The sequence below is a fragment of the Mustela nigripes genome, chromosome 14 (genome assembly GCF_022355385.1).
Source record: "Mustela nigripes isolate SB6536 chromosome 14, MUSNIG.SB6536, whole genome shotgun sequence".
Taxonomy (NCBI): domain Eukaryota; kingdom Metazoa; phylum Chordata; class Mammalia; order Carnivora; family Mustelidae; genus Mustela; species Mustela nigripes.
This window is the reverse complement of record NC_081570.1, coordinates 71,538,123-71,552,608: the sequence shown is the minus strand read 5'-3', so window position 1 is coordinate 71,552,608 and position 14,486 is coordinate 71,538,123. Positions and strand designations below refer to the sequence as shown.

General features: G+C 37.2%; 1 protein-coding gene across 1 annotated transcript in view; it reads left to right on the top strand.

The window, feature by feature from the left end:
• DDAH1 (dimethylarginine dimethylaminohydrolase 1) overlaps window positions 1-14,486 on the top strand; it is a 133,010-nt gene that overhangs the window by 79,112 nt on the left and 39,412 nt on the right. The gene's annotated exons all lie outside the window — the stretch shown is intronic.

The following is a 14,486-nucleotide window of genomic DNA, read 5'->3' as shown; positions in this document are numbered from 1 at the left end:
ATGATATTTCAGCCATTCAGTCACATCTTCAGGCTTCACTTCTAATTCTGGTTCACTTATTGTTTCCACCACATCTATTTGTGATTATTTCCTTTACTGAAGTCTTGAACCCCTCAAAGTCGATCTATGAGAGTAGAACCAACATCTTCCAAATTCCTGTTTATGTTAATATTTTGAGCTCTTTCCATGAATCACAAATGTTCTTAATGGCATTTAAAATAGTGAATCCTTTACAAAAGGTTCTCCATATACTTTGCCCAGATCCATCAGAAGGATCACTATCTTTGGCACATATAACCTTACAATATGTATTTCTTGAATAATAAGACCTGAAAGTCAAAGTTATGTGTAGATAGATTCATGGGCTACAGAGTGGATGTTGTATTAGCAGGGATGAAAACAATGTTAATCTCATTGTCCATCTTCTCTTTCAGAGCCCTTGGCTGACCTGGTGCATTGTCAGTAACAATAATTTTTTTAAAGGAATCGTTTTCTGAGCTGTAGGTCTCAATAGTGGTCTTAAAATATTCAGTAAACCTTGTTTTAAACAGATGTGCCATCATTCAGGCTTTATTGTTCCATTAATAAAGTATTGATAGATTTATCATAATTCTTAAGAACCCTGGGATTTTCAGTATGGTGCATAAGCAATGGCTTTGACTTAAAATGAGGATTTGGTGGTGGTGGTGGTGGGGTGCTGCATTTGCCCCTAACAACAGAGTCAGGTTGTCCTTTGAAGTTTGAAGCCAGGCATTGACTACTCCTCTCTAGCTAAAAAAGTCGTAGATGGCGTCTTCTTCCAGTAGAAGACCGTTGCATTTACACTGAATATCTGTTGTTGGGTGTAGCCAACTTCATGAGTTCTTGTAACTGGATCTTCTGGATCACCTGCTGCAGCTTCTCCATCAGCACTTGCCGCTTCACCTTGCACTGCTATGTTTTGGAGAAGGCTTCTTTCTTTAAACCTCATGAACTCACTTCCGCTGCTTCAAAATTTAGAATTGAAGAGAATTAGGGCCTTGCTCTGAATTAGGCTTTGGCTTAAGGGAATGGGGTGGCTGGTTTGGTCTTCTTTCCACACCACTAAAACTTTCTCCATATCAGCAATAAAGCTGTTCTGCTTTCCTTCCATTTGTGTGTTCACTGGAGTAACACTTTTAATTTCCTTCAAGAACTTTTTCTTTGCATTCACAGCTTGGCTGTTTGGTTGGTACAAGAGGCCTAGTTTTCTGCCTAACTTGGCTTTTGACATCCTTCTTCACTAAGTTCAATTTTTTCTAGTTTTTGCTTTAAAGTGAGACTCTCTGCCTTTCACATAAACACTTAGAGGCCTTTGTAGGGTTATCATTTGGTGTAATTGCAATATTGTTGTGTCTCAGGAAACAGGGAGGCCTGAGGAGAGGCGGAAAGATGGGGAAACAGCTGGTCCGTGGACCAGTCAGAACACATACAACATTTATCAATTAAGTGCACCAACTTAAATGGTGTGGCTTGTGGATCCCCAAAACAGCTATAGTGGTGACATCAAAGATCACTAATCACAGATCACCACCCTCAAAAATGAAAAAGTTTGAAGTACTGTAGGAATTACAAAAACGTGACACTGAGACACAAGATGAACACATGCTATTGGTTAAATAGCATTAATAGTCTTGCTCAATGCAGAGTTGATACACTCCTTTAATTTATAAAAGAGTAGATGCGAAGCGCAGTGAAATACCATAAAATGAGATATGCCTGTATGTCACATGCCCTGGATTAACTCTCTGTATGGTACCTACTACTACGTAATATTTTTCTATTTCTTATGTTTCTTATGTTTCTTATATTTCTTATCTCTCCATTTCCCCACAAGAATAGACACGAAGATCTTTTCTCTTGACTGATATATTTCTAGGGTCCACAAAAGTGCCAGGTGTGTTAAGAATGTTGAATAGATATTTACTGAATGACTGGATAAATGAATGAAATCATTAAAGATGGCAAAGAGAAGACTGGCAGTTAAGTGATTATTGTGTCAAATAGACCAAAGACAGTTTTCTCCCTTGGAGGTCTTTAGAAATAAAGATGAATCTGCTATCCTTGAAGTATTCTAAGAGCTGTCTAGAAGAGGTCACCCCACCTTGCAGCTATGCCTTGTCTAGACAAAGTGGCGATTTTTAAGTGAGGCATAAGTTTATTATAACATTTCTAGAAATTATGTGTAACATGCAGAATTTTTCATTTATTCATTCAGTAAACATAAGGAGAGTCCGTTGTGGCCAGATCTTTTGTTAGTAGAATGCCCTGGGAAACATGGGAGTGCACAGAAGTCATATCTATCCCAGCCCGAGTGTGTAGTTGAGGTGGGCCCAGGGCTCTCTTGGAGGCTTTTAAGGCAGCTAAATACCTACAAAGTATTAATTGTGTACTGGACATACAAAATATTTGTCATACTTTACACCTGTTTGCCTTTATAAATGGCAGCATACAGCTTCTCTGAATAGATTGAACATTAGGGGCACTTCAAGTTCTATGTCTGGTGTTTATTTTGGATGGTGTGTACCCCAAATTTTTATGCTTCTCGACTTTTGGGAAAATAAAGTTTTAGAACCTTGTCATTTCCCTAGTTTTAACATACTAAGTTTTGCAAACCTTTTAGCAGCTGACAGCTTTTTTTATTTGGTATTTGGTGACAAATCCTATTTCTGTTTGTTTTCGGCAGACAGAATGTTAGTGGCTCTTAGACACTCAGTACATGTATTGTGTCATTATTGTCAACAAGGAAATGGGCCACTTGAATTAGTACATTATATGTCAGGAGAGTGACAAGACCAGCCAGCAGAGCTCCTGTCTTATTTTTCATTTAAAAAGCTAAATGTTACTTTCAGTCGTCTTCTGGGAAACTTGTCTTCTTGTGACATAGGGAGGGGGCTCTGGGTTTTTGTCTGTATTTTGTTTGTTTTTGTTTTTTGTTTTGTGTTTTGGTTTGTTGTTCTTGGTTTAGTTTTTTTGTTTTGTTTTGTTTGGTATTTTAGTATAGTTGACACACAGTGTTGCATTGGTTTCGTGCATACATAATGATTTGACAAGTTTATACATTATATTGTATTCATCACTAGTATAGCTACCATCTGTCCCATTACATCACTGTTACAGTGTTAAAATGTTGACTATATCCCTTATGCTTTGCTTTTTGTTCCCATGATTTACTTGTTCCATAACTGAAGGCCTGTATTTCCCTCTTCCTTTCACCCATTTTTCTTGGTTCCCCACGCCTTCCGCTCTGATAGCCATCAGTTTTATTCTCTGTATTTATAGTTCTGATTTTGCTTTTTTTCAGTTCATATTTTTAGATTCTGTTTATGAGTGGAATCATAGTATTTGTCTTTTTTAGTCTGACTTATTTCACTTAGCATAATTCTCTCTGTGTCCATCCATGTTGACTCATATGGCACAATCTCATCCTTTTTTATGGCGTGTAATATTTTATTGTGTGTGTGTGGGGGGGGGTGAGTGCCACATTTTCCTTATCCATTCGTCTATTGATTGACGCTTAGGCTTCTTCCATGTCTTGGCTATTGTTAATAACCCTGCAATAAACATAGGGGTGCATATAGCTTTTTGAGTTAGAGTTTCAATTTTCCCTGGGCAAATACTCAATGGTGGAATTAGTGGATCATATGATGTTTCTATTTTTAAATTTTTGAGGAACCTCTATCCTATTTTCCACAGTGGCTATACCAGTTTACATTCCCGCCAATAGTGCACAAGCTTCCTTTTTCTCCACATCCTCACCAACACTTGTTATTTCTTGTCTTCTTGATTTTAGCTGTTTTGACAGGTATGAGGAGATATATCGTTATGGTTTTGACTTGCATTTCCCTGATGATGAGTGATGTTGAGCATCTTTTCATGCATCTGTTAGCCATCTGTATGTCATCTTTGGAAAAATGTCTATTTGGGTCCTCTGCCCATTTTTTGCTTATTTTTTTAAATTAAATTTTTACTTAAATTCCAGTTAGTTAACCTACAGTGTAATATTAATTTCAAGTGTACTATATAGTGATTCAACACCTTAACAACACACCTGGCACTATTGTAGGCTCTAGAAATAACATCACGCAGTGCCCCTCACAAGTACACTCTAATCCCCATCACCTATGTAACTCGCCTTCCCTTTGGTATCCATCAGTTTGTTCTCTATAGTTAAGAGTCCGTTTCTTGGTTTGCCCTCCCTTTCCCCTTTATTCCTTTGTTTTGTTTCTTAAATTCCACATGTGAGTGAAATTATATGGTGTTTGTTTTTCTCTGACTTATTTTGCTTATCATTATACTCTCTAGCTCCATCGTGTCATTCCAAATGGCAAGATTTCATTCATTTTTGTGGCTGAGTAATATTCTTTTCTATGTAATAGAATAGCATAGCATTGAATGGAATAAAGTAGCAGAATAAAGAAAATGTGGTGTATATATATATTTTTTCTTATTCATTCATCAGTCAGTGGATGTTTGGGCTGTTTCCATAATTTGGCTGGTGCAGATAATGCTGTATGGATCCCTTTGAATTAGTATTTTTGCATTCTTTGGGTAAATACCTAGTAGTGCAATTGCTGGATCATAGAGTAGTTCTATTTTTAACTTTTTGAGGAACCTCCATACTGTTTTCCAGAGTGACTGCACCAGTTTCCTCTGCCCATTTTTTTTTCCTCTGCCCATTTTTTAATAGAATCATTTGTTTTTTCTAGTATTAAGTTGTATAAGTTACTTACATATTTTGGATATTAACCCCTTATGAGATTCATCATTTGCAGATATCTTCTCCCATTCAGTAGGTTGTCTTTTGGTTTAATTGATGGTTTCTTTTGATGTGCAAAAGCTTTTTATTTTGGTGTAGTCCCGATAGTTTATTTTTGCTTTTGTTTCCCTTGCTTAGGAGACATAATATAGAAAAATGTTGCTATGGCTGATGTGAAAGAATTACTTTTACTGGCTATGTTCTCTTCAAGGATTTTTTTGGTTTCAGGTCTCATGTTTATGTCTTTAATACATTTTGAGTTCATTCTTGTGTTTGGTTTTAGAAAGTAGTCCAGGTTCATTCATTTACAGGCAGCTGTCCAGTTTCTTGGAAGGGGCCTTTGAATATCTAGAAATTTCTAGATAATGAGAGGGATCTTTCCCAGTTTTCTTCAGAGCTGTTTTTAATCTCTCCTGGGTACTGGGGTCCCATTAGTTTTCCTTCTGAATTTCTGTCAAATATTTCTATTCACATGTCCTCCAGATCTGAGTACTAGTCCAGGGATGAGAGTGTTGGACGTTAACTTCCAACTCTGACATACAGAGCTGTAACAGCTGTGCTTTATCTGCAGAATTGAGGCAGTATAATACTTCCTTTTGGCTTTATAAATTATTATTTTGCTGTTTTCTATAGACAGTATGGTCTTAGTGTCACCAGTGGCCTTTGATCAACATTCTTAACAGTCCTGATACTAAGTATTATCAGTTAAAATAACACCTTACATAGTGTGTCATTTGTTGAATGGCAAGTCATGGTACATTTCTAGAGAAAGAAAAACGCTCCATGTAATAGTTGTTTCTACATCAGAACATAATGAGTTTTAGTGATGTCGTCTGCTGTTATGGACTCTTCGGATACTGCTTGTCAGTTTCGTTATATAAGTAAATGAGTTGCTTTTAGCTGCAGCTAAGGAACTCAATTCAAACTGGTTAAGAAATGAAAACTATCATATGTCAAGAAATTCAGAACGCCAGAATTGATTGATTCATCAGTTCAGCAATGTCACCAAGGACCCAGTTCTTTCCATCTTTCTGCCCTGTCATCTTTAATGACAGATGGGTTCTTACACCAGCACCAGTGCCAGGTTCCATATCCAGGCAAGGCAATGTGCAAAAGAAAAGGTGGGATTACGTTTCTTCCTATACCTCCAGGAGCCTCTCAACGGACTTCCCCTTGGTGGCTAAAATTAGGTTATTTGTGCCAGTCCCTGGCAAGAGGGATGGAACTGCCATGACTGATTCAGAGTTGGAGGTACCTGAAGCAATATGGTATTGTTAAATAAGGTAACCCATGTAAAATCTCTTAGCACAGTGCTGAGCACTTAGAAGGAGCTTAATAAATTTTACATATTATAATGATGGTAAGTTAAGTCTGTGGCATTAATATTGTAAGAAAGGGCCAGAGTTATGAGTAGTTGGAAGGTAGATTCCTCAGCCCTTGGGAATACTGATTCTATGTAGGAGATGGAGGGAGATTACAGGCCCCACTTAGATGAAGTAGGTGCACCTGGAAAGCTCATCTACAGTGCAGGGTTGTGGGATGAAGGCTTAGATCTTTAAAGAGAGCACAGAAAATGTCCCTACTTATAGGAAGAGATTGGGATAAGCTACTAGAACAGGGCTCCCAGGAAAATGATCCAAAGTAGCAACTAGGTATAAGGTCTAAAATGGAACAAAACATAAAGAATGACTTAATGGTCAGTCTCAGGAGGATTGGCCTGGAGCTTATTAGATCCTCCTTTTTCAGATGGTGGCTGATCTTGGGAACTGGGGAGGGATAAATCCAAAGCTGAAATCTCCTCTACTACATGTGGACATGAGAAAGTATGCAGAGGTTAACAGCTAAGCAGGGCATGACAGCTGTTTTCTCATAAGAAAATTATGGATTCTCTACACAGTGTAATTATTATCACTGTTAGCAAGTAATTAGCAGCACTAAAAAACAAAAACAAAACCCACAAAGTATCTTAAGTTTGTATTACGTTGACACACACCTTGTTTTCTAGATACAGTTTTTCCCACTACAATAGAATCCTTCTGTTAGTTTCTGAGGGGTTTTATTCTACTTAGATTTTTTTTTAAAGATTTTATTTATTTCTATGAGAGAGAGAGTGAATGAGAGCAAGAGAGCACGCAAGCCGAGGCAGGGGGAGAGGGAGAAGCAGAATCCACTGCTGAGCAGGGAGCCTTATTCGGGGCTTGTCCCAAGACCTCGGATCATGACCCAAGCTGAGGGCAGATACTTAACCGACTGAGTCACCTAAGCACCCCCTTACTCGGATTTTTAATTCTGCTTCTGAGTTTGCCATCTCCTCCCCTCAACTTCTTGCTTCTGACTGAAATTTTGTTAAACATCAGAATACTTTATGAATGAATAACCATCTGGGATGTTTTCAGTAAACTCTCTTGGAGGGAAATAGAATTACAGTTAGAGTCGCAGTTATGAATGCCAAAAACCATTTTGAGACTACAACTCTTTGAAATCTAGAGCTGGAGATGACTTCATTTTTAAGCTCTACCCCCTCTTTTTACAAATATGGAAACCAAAATGCTAAATGGCCTGGTTAATTTTTAGAACTTGTCACTAGAGCTAAGCCAATACATTTAGAAATCCATATCACTAGAGATAAACTAATAAGTTTAGAAATCTGAGAAATCAATAGGGAAAATGCAATAGATATTTCATTGTGTGTGGGAAATGATTCAGAAATCTCATTCTTGCAACATTTATAAAAGCTCAATAAAAGAAAAATGAATAAGGTAGTTATAAAACTTTCATACGTGTTTGCCATCATGAATATCATGATTTCCCAGAATAATCACAGGATTAATGACATTTACTTGACTCTGTCTGATAACTTTTGAAGATTTTAATGTAATAAAAAATTTCCAGTTCTATTGACCATTTTCCTAGCACAGTAAGCCTTTAATTGATTTTTCATATATTATAGGAAGCTGTTTATGATCTGAGAATCATCCAGAAACCCGTTTTATTTCTAAGGAAGATTTCCAGATGACCCACTAGCAGGAATAGATAACCATTATTAACATCTTTATTTCTCAGTTTAAATGTTACTTCCTCAAAGTGACCTTCCTTGACTCCCTGAATTATGTACCCTTAGTTCTCAAAGAACACTGTTGTTTTTCTGCATAGCCCTTACCGTAATATATAATGTATAACTATATGTTGATTTTGGTGAATCCTTAACATCTCTTACCCTAAAGGCACTATATAGCAGGGGTCATGTTTATTTTTTGGTGACCACTGATCACTGTCTATCATGGTATCTAGCTCAGAACAGACACTTCATATTTACTGAAGGAACAAAACTAAGAATAATATTGAGGTGGCTCAAGGCACATTTTTACTTAGTATTACTACTTACATATATACTTTTATGATTTTCGCTTCTATGAGCAGTGTATTAGATTTGTAACTTTAAAAAAACAGTATTACAACTTGTTTTCCATATTTTAAAATATAACTGTACAACATTTCAGTAAATAATGGATTAAGGAAGTTAGTTGGGGATCTGGGGCTCATTTATAACTTTGTTTTCTTTGGAATTTCTTAGGAACATCTCAAGAAAGTTGCACCATATTCTGGACAAACAACGTGGAAATAAACAGCTTAACATTTTGCTTCTGACCAAAGGCCATTATAAATAAATTTTTAAAATAAAATATATTTAAATTTGGGGCTTCCTGTATTCGTTTTCTATTGATGTGTAAATGCTTACCATAAACATAGCACTTAAAAGAATACCTACTTATTATCTCACAGATTTCACAGATTGGCAGTCTGGGCATGGCATGCCTGGTTGTTGGCAGGGCTCTGGTCTCATCTGAAGTTTAGATCATCTTCCAAGCCCATTCAGGTTGTAGGCTAAATTCAGTCCCTTGTGGTTGTAGGATCCTTGTTTTTTTGCTGCTGTTAACTAGGAGTTGCTCTTAGTTCCTAGAGGCTGCTCTATAGGCAGTTCTCAATATGGCTGTTTGCTTTTTTCCAGACTAATAGAACAACATCTCTCTGACTTCTTTGTCTTTGACCTGTAAACTCCCTTTTAAGGGCTCACTTATTTGGTCAGGCCCACCTAAGATAATCTTCCTTTTGATTAATCTAGGTCAACTGATTGGAGACTCAATTGCATCTGCAAAATATCCTTACCTGTGACATAAAACATGCCTAATCACAGGAGTGATATCTCATCATCATATTTATATGTTCTTTCAACACCCAAAGGGAGAGATTTGTGCATGGCATATACATCAGGTGGTCGTAGTCTTGGGCATCTTAGAGTTCTTCCTCCATACTTCCCAATGTGGTAGATTCTCAGAATCTTTCCCAGTTGATTGAACTGATTTGGAATGGGTATGGTTGACATGGTTTGGTGTTTATCTTCATGCCTGTGTGCTTTTGTAATCTTACTGTAATTAAGATCCATTTGTTGACTGTCTAAAGATTCCTCTGCAAATAACTCTTTCTCATAATCTGATCTAGAAATTAGGAGGATGAAGTATGGCTCCCAAAATTCATTAGCTTGTATTTGCTTAGGAAAACAAAATTTAGGATCTTTAGAAACCAGACGTAAGTTCATGTTACCACAGTATGTGGCCTCCCCCTACCGCACCAACTCCCATTCCACCAGAATGTCTGAGTACACATTTTTGTTCAAATAAATAAAATGAACATAATCTGTTTTTAATGGTATTATAGATGCTCACAATCTTTTCTAATACATATTTTTCATTTGACTACATAATAGATACATAAATGATCTTGTTGTTAGTGACAAGATGTATAGGAAAGAACTCAAACTTCAGAGTAAAGCTCTCTGAGTTCAGATGTCAGCTCTGCTGCTAGAAGACCTTGGACGAGTCACCTACTATGTCTCTGCTTCCTCATCTCTAAATCAGAAGTAATGCTTATACTTGTTTCATTAGATTATGAGGGTTCGATTAGTTAAATATGATTTCTTAAGAGAGTGTCTGACACATAGGAAGACTACATAAATGTTTGCTGTTATCATTGTTAATTAAATTTCTCCTTAGAGTTTTGTCCTTCTAACAACAAAGGATTCCCATATATTCCTATTTAGGAATTTTTAAGACGGAGTCATTTAGTATGTTAAACCTCCCCTTGATCTTTTTTTTTTTTTTTTTTTTTTTTGGTCTGGTTAGTTTTAGTAATTTAATTAGCACATGTGGAAAAGTTCAGGAGTAAACCACTGAACAAACCTCAGGCATCCCAAAGTTGGGGGTAGGGGGATTTATGTGTAAGCTGTCATTGGTGAGCCTTCTCAATGTGGTTCATACATTCTGTTCCTATTACTTAGCATTTTAATTATACTGTACCTTAGCATCCTAAGGCCCTAATATACAGAAATGTCACTCATCTCTGAAATGAAGAGATCATGGAATCTGGAGTCACCTGGAATAGGATCTTATAATACCAAGTGGACTTAAATTTACAGAGGTGGAAAACAGAAGGCATGAGCTGCAATTCTGATGTGGGCTTTGCTTTGTGATGAGACTTCAGGAAAAACATAATCACACAGTGCAGTGATTTGAACATAAGAATGAGCATGGACTCAGGAGGCTTGACTTAGTAAATCAATCAACCTCCTTTAGCCTAGTTTACTTATATGTAAAATGAGTATACTAATGTCTATCCTTACTACCATCACCAACAAGTATTTCATTATCACCAATATCCATAAGGTATATCCACCCCCACTGGCCTGTTATCTTCCCAGGAACAGAGACTGCTTTTGCATTTTTCTAAATATTTGTAGCTTGATTTTCTTTTTTACATTAAAGTTTATTTGTTTATTTTTATTTTATTTTATTTTATTTTTCAGTGTTCCAAGATTCATTGTAAAAAAAGTTGGCATCTACTAAATGTTTGTTGAACTGAATTGTTGATTAAATGAGAAAGATACATAAAAGCATGATAAAGACATTAAGTCTCCACCAGATAATGCTCCCTCAGCATTATCTACATGTCACACTTAACATTTAAAGGCAAAACAAAATCAGCAACAAATTGAGAAAATGAAACTATTTACTACCAACAAAACCATGCTGCTGCTATTCAGCTTTTAAGAGCTAGATAGAGTATGATTAAGATGACAGTATAATTTTAAAGCTTTTAGAATATGATGAGTAATAAAGGGACTTGGAACATAGAAATAGGCATTGAAAAACTAGTGGTAATAGTGTTGATAACATAGCTCCCAACACATGGCAGGTCTGTGAGGGACAGAGACATATCGGCCACAGACAAGCCAATGCCAAGGTCCTCATTTGTAGTCATAACATCTGGAACCCCATCGAGCAGAAGCAGCTAAAGGAAAGCAGTTTGGCAAACAAGTTGGTGCGGGCTCTTGATGGAATCACAGCACAAAACTGTTCATCAGCCCCTGTGAGCACATTCACGACATCCAAAGTGAAGATGTGGAACATTTGAAGTGGACATAGTTGAAAATAGGCAGCAAAGACAACTTTGGACAGGGCCAACTGGAAAATGCCACCATCTAAGCAAAGAATATTGAACTAATGACAGGGCTCTTGCAAGCTATTGTGAATATAACCTCCCAATAAAAAGGTGTAAGGTTTTATATATGTTTTAGTATTTTGTATCTGGGGGAAATTTTGCATGAAGCAAAGAAGAGTTGGGGTCAAATGGTTTGTTTTTGTCTTTTTTTTTTTTTTTGAAAGGTAGCCAGAATCCAAACCAAGCACTAATTTAGGGCAAAACAATAACATCAGCAACCACTGGTTTTGAGTGTAATGTGGCCGGCACTCTGTATTAGCTTATTTCTTACATAAACCCTGTTAGAAAACACTATCCCATTTGCAGCTTAGGAAACTGAGGCTCAGAAAGTATAACTCGTCCCAAGTAACATACCTAATCCCCAATTCTTTCCATTCACCGTGAGAACACAAAAGGAGTGAAATGAGACGACAGGGTGATGACAAATGAGGGAACAGAAATGAGGGCCGTGAAAGAAAATGAGAAGAGAGTAGGATAGGAAATGGAGGAAAAGGGACTGCGCATTGACAAAGAGGGAATTCTTTAGATTCTTTTACAATGGTCCTATCTTCAGGAACCAAATCATTCTGTATCATCTTGGCTGACGCTTCTTTGAGTCCTGTGGGACATCTTTCCAGACAGACCCACTTCCCACCTTAAGTAGTACGTCCAGGGGGCTGTTTTAAAGCAGAGATTATACAAGAAATCTGCCACATAGCCTGACAGATTCCAGGAGCTGGGAGGAAATCAAACTGTCATGATTTAAATTTCAGTGTCTTCAGGGTGTGTGCTCTAACTTGACATTGGCTTTGTAGAAAGACTATAATTTGAATTCACTGGAAAGCAGATGGGACCTGTCATATGGGTAAAACATAAGAAATGTGTCGAAATGTAAGAAGTAACAGGTTTCTTTTGTCAGTCAGTTTCACAGTACAAGTATTTATCCTTGGGTCCACATAAGCCGATATTCATCAAAATGATAGAAGTCCTATCCAATATTTATTGAGCAATAACAATGTGCTAAGTGCTTTGCATCTATTTCAACATCAGGAGGAGCCGAGAAAGTTGATACTATTATAACTAACCACTGGTTTTAAAGATGAGAAAACTGAGGCCCAGAAAGTTAAACAAGCTGTCTCTGGCTAATGAGTAGCTGAGCAGCATTTGAATCCCAGGTCCTAGTGGATAACACTACACTATACAGACATTCCCAGGGCATTCTGTGTAACTCCAAGAGCTCCACAGTTTTTGACAATAGTACTCCAGGGATAAAAAAAGAAAGAAGGAAGAAAAAAAGGTGGGAGAGGGAAGGAAGAAGAAAAGAAAACAATAATGACCTCAATACTAGTACCAGCTCTTGAGAAAGACACACTCAGAAGCCACAGAGATGGTCTGAACCCACTGTGGTCGGGGAAGGAATCTTTAGCAAAGTTCGGGAGTAGCAGAGAGGGGGCAAAAAGAAATGGGAGTACAGAGTAAAAGAATGAAACAAAGTGCATGCAGAGTGAAGAGAGGAGGAAGAAAGTCCTGGCCAATCTTTAGAGTATGAAAATAATATTGGTAGGCTTTAAATTAAGGCTGTTTCTCTAATTTACCCTTTTATTTCTCATTTCATGGGGGTAAAGTGAACTATTCAACTCAACCTTTAAAGCTAATGCTGTTTGTCTGACAGTTTCTCTCCACCGTGAGTAATGCTAAATTCCACTCTGCAAGGTTAGTGTCTCAGTGAAAAGTGGGTGTGTTGTTTTGACTTTTTTTTCCCCCTTGAAAGTTAATTAAGTCAACATTAACCATGGCTATGTAACCGCAGAATGGGCAGTTTCTTTGAAGGCTCATGGTTTGGATCTTTTCCTGCAAAAATTCCCACTAATATAGTTACATTTAGTATTCTAACTGCCTGGATAACTGACTCGCTCTGGGTCCGTGTATCAGGGCAATACCAGGCCTTGTTTTGCAGCTGAGTTGGTGTGCTTTGCAGAACCGCTGTGCCAAGAGTTTGCGGTTCTCCATGCACAGCCTCCAGGTTCAGCCTCTCTTGTTTCTTCACCAGAAATTTCCCTGGAGTTAGCATTGCCGATTTGATGCCCTATGGTTCTACAGTCCTCGGAATATTTACTTGACATTTAACAAATTTTTAAACTTGTCCATACCCTTAACTCTGAAAGCAATATGGTATCATCAATGTTTGTGTTGTGGACCTATCCTGAAGATTTTGTTTATATAGATGTGACTGAACGTTTAAGGAGAAAAAGAAGTACAGGCCTTGCACAAAATCCAGTTTTTTCATACTGGTGCAGCTGTTTTAACTTTTAAGAAACCACAAGCATTTTATCCTCTAAAACTTTAATTTGAAAGACACAGGACTTTTAAAGAAATACGATGTTTCTGAAACTGGTATATATCAGCCTCCCTACTTCAGTTCTCTTTAAACTCCCAAGAATTGAATAAAGTTCCTCTTGAAACTCTTAAGAATCGAACAAAGTTACATATGCATTTTTCAGACCAAAATACATGTTATTGCTGTATTCCTAGTAATTTTTGAAGTATTAAGTACAATAGAAGCAATAGCATCACAAGAGAGACCAAAGGTACAATGGCTGCATTCTAAAGATCTCTCTCCAAGCTCAGAGAATTTCCCCTAGTCCCAGAGGCAGATGCTAGAAGGAAACAGTTGTGTGTTTTCTTGCATTCACCATAGCACTGCAAGCCATGGTAAAGGTTATTTTGTTTCTTTTTTTATGCTACAGTAATGATTCCCCTTCCTGTTATATAGAAAAACCTATTCCGCTAAGAGAACACTAGATATATTTATTACAACATGAAGACCATTTTGTCCATGGAAATAATTTTTTATTGTTCTGAGTCACTCTGGTTTGTGGAATTTTTACATGAGTTCCAGGACAAGGCTGAGATGATATATTTATTTTAATCTGTATCCTCTTTTCTTCTTGACTGTGTGAATGTCACCCTTGTTGTCAGAATAGTTCTGTATTTTTATTTAGAAGTTACTCTACTGTAGTTGTGTCTCCTAACTCTTCATTGACAATTCAGTGTGTGTCCTGGGCATGCTGTATTTTGGCAGAACTACCTCCTTTTCTCAGTATCATGTGATCTCTTGTTTTCCCTTCCGCCCCTATTCATGTTTTCACCATGTCAAAGGTTATTCAGACCTACA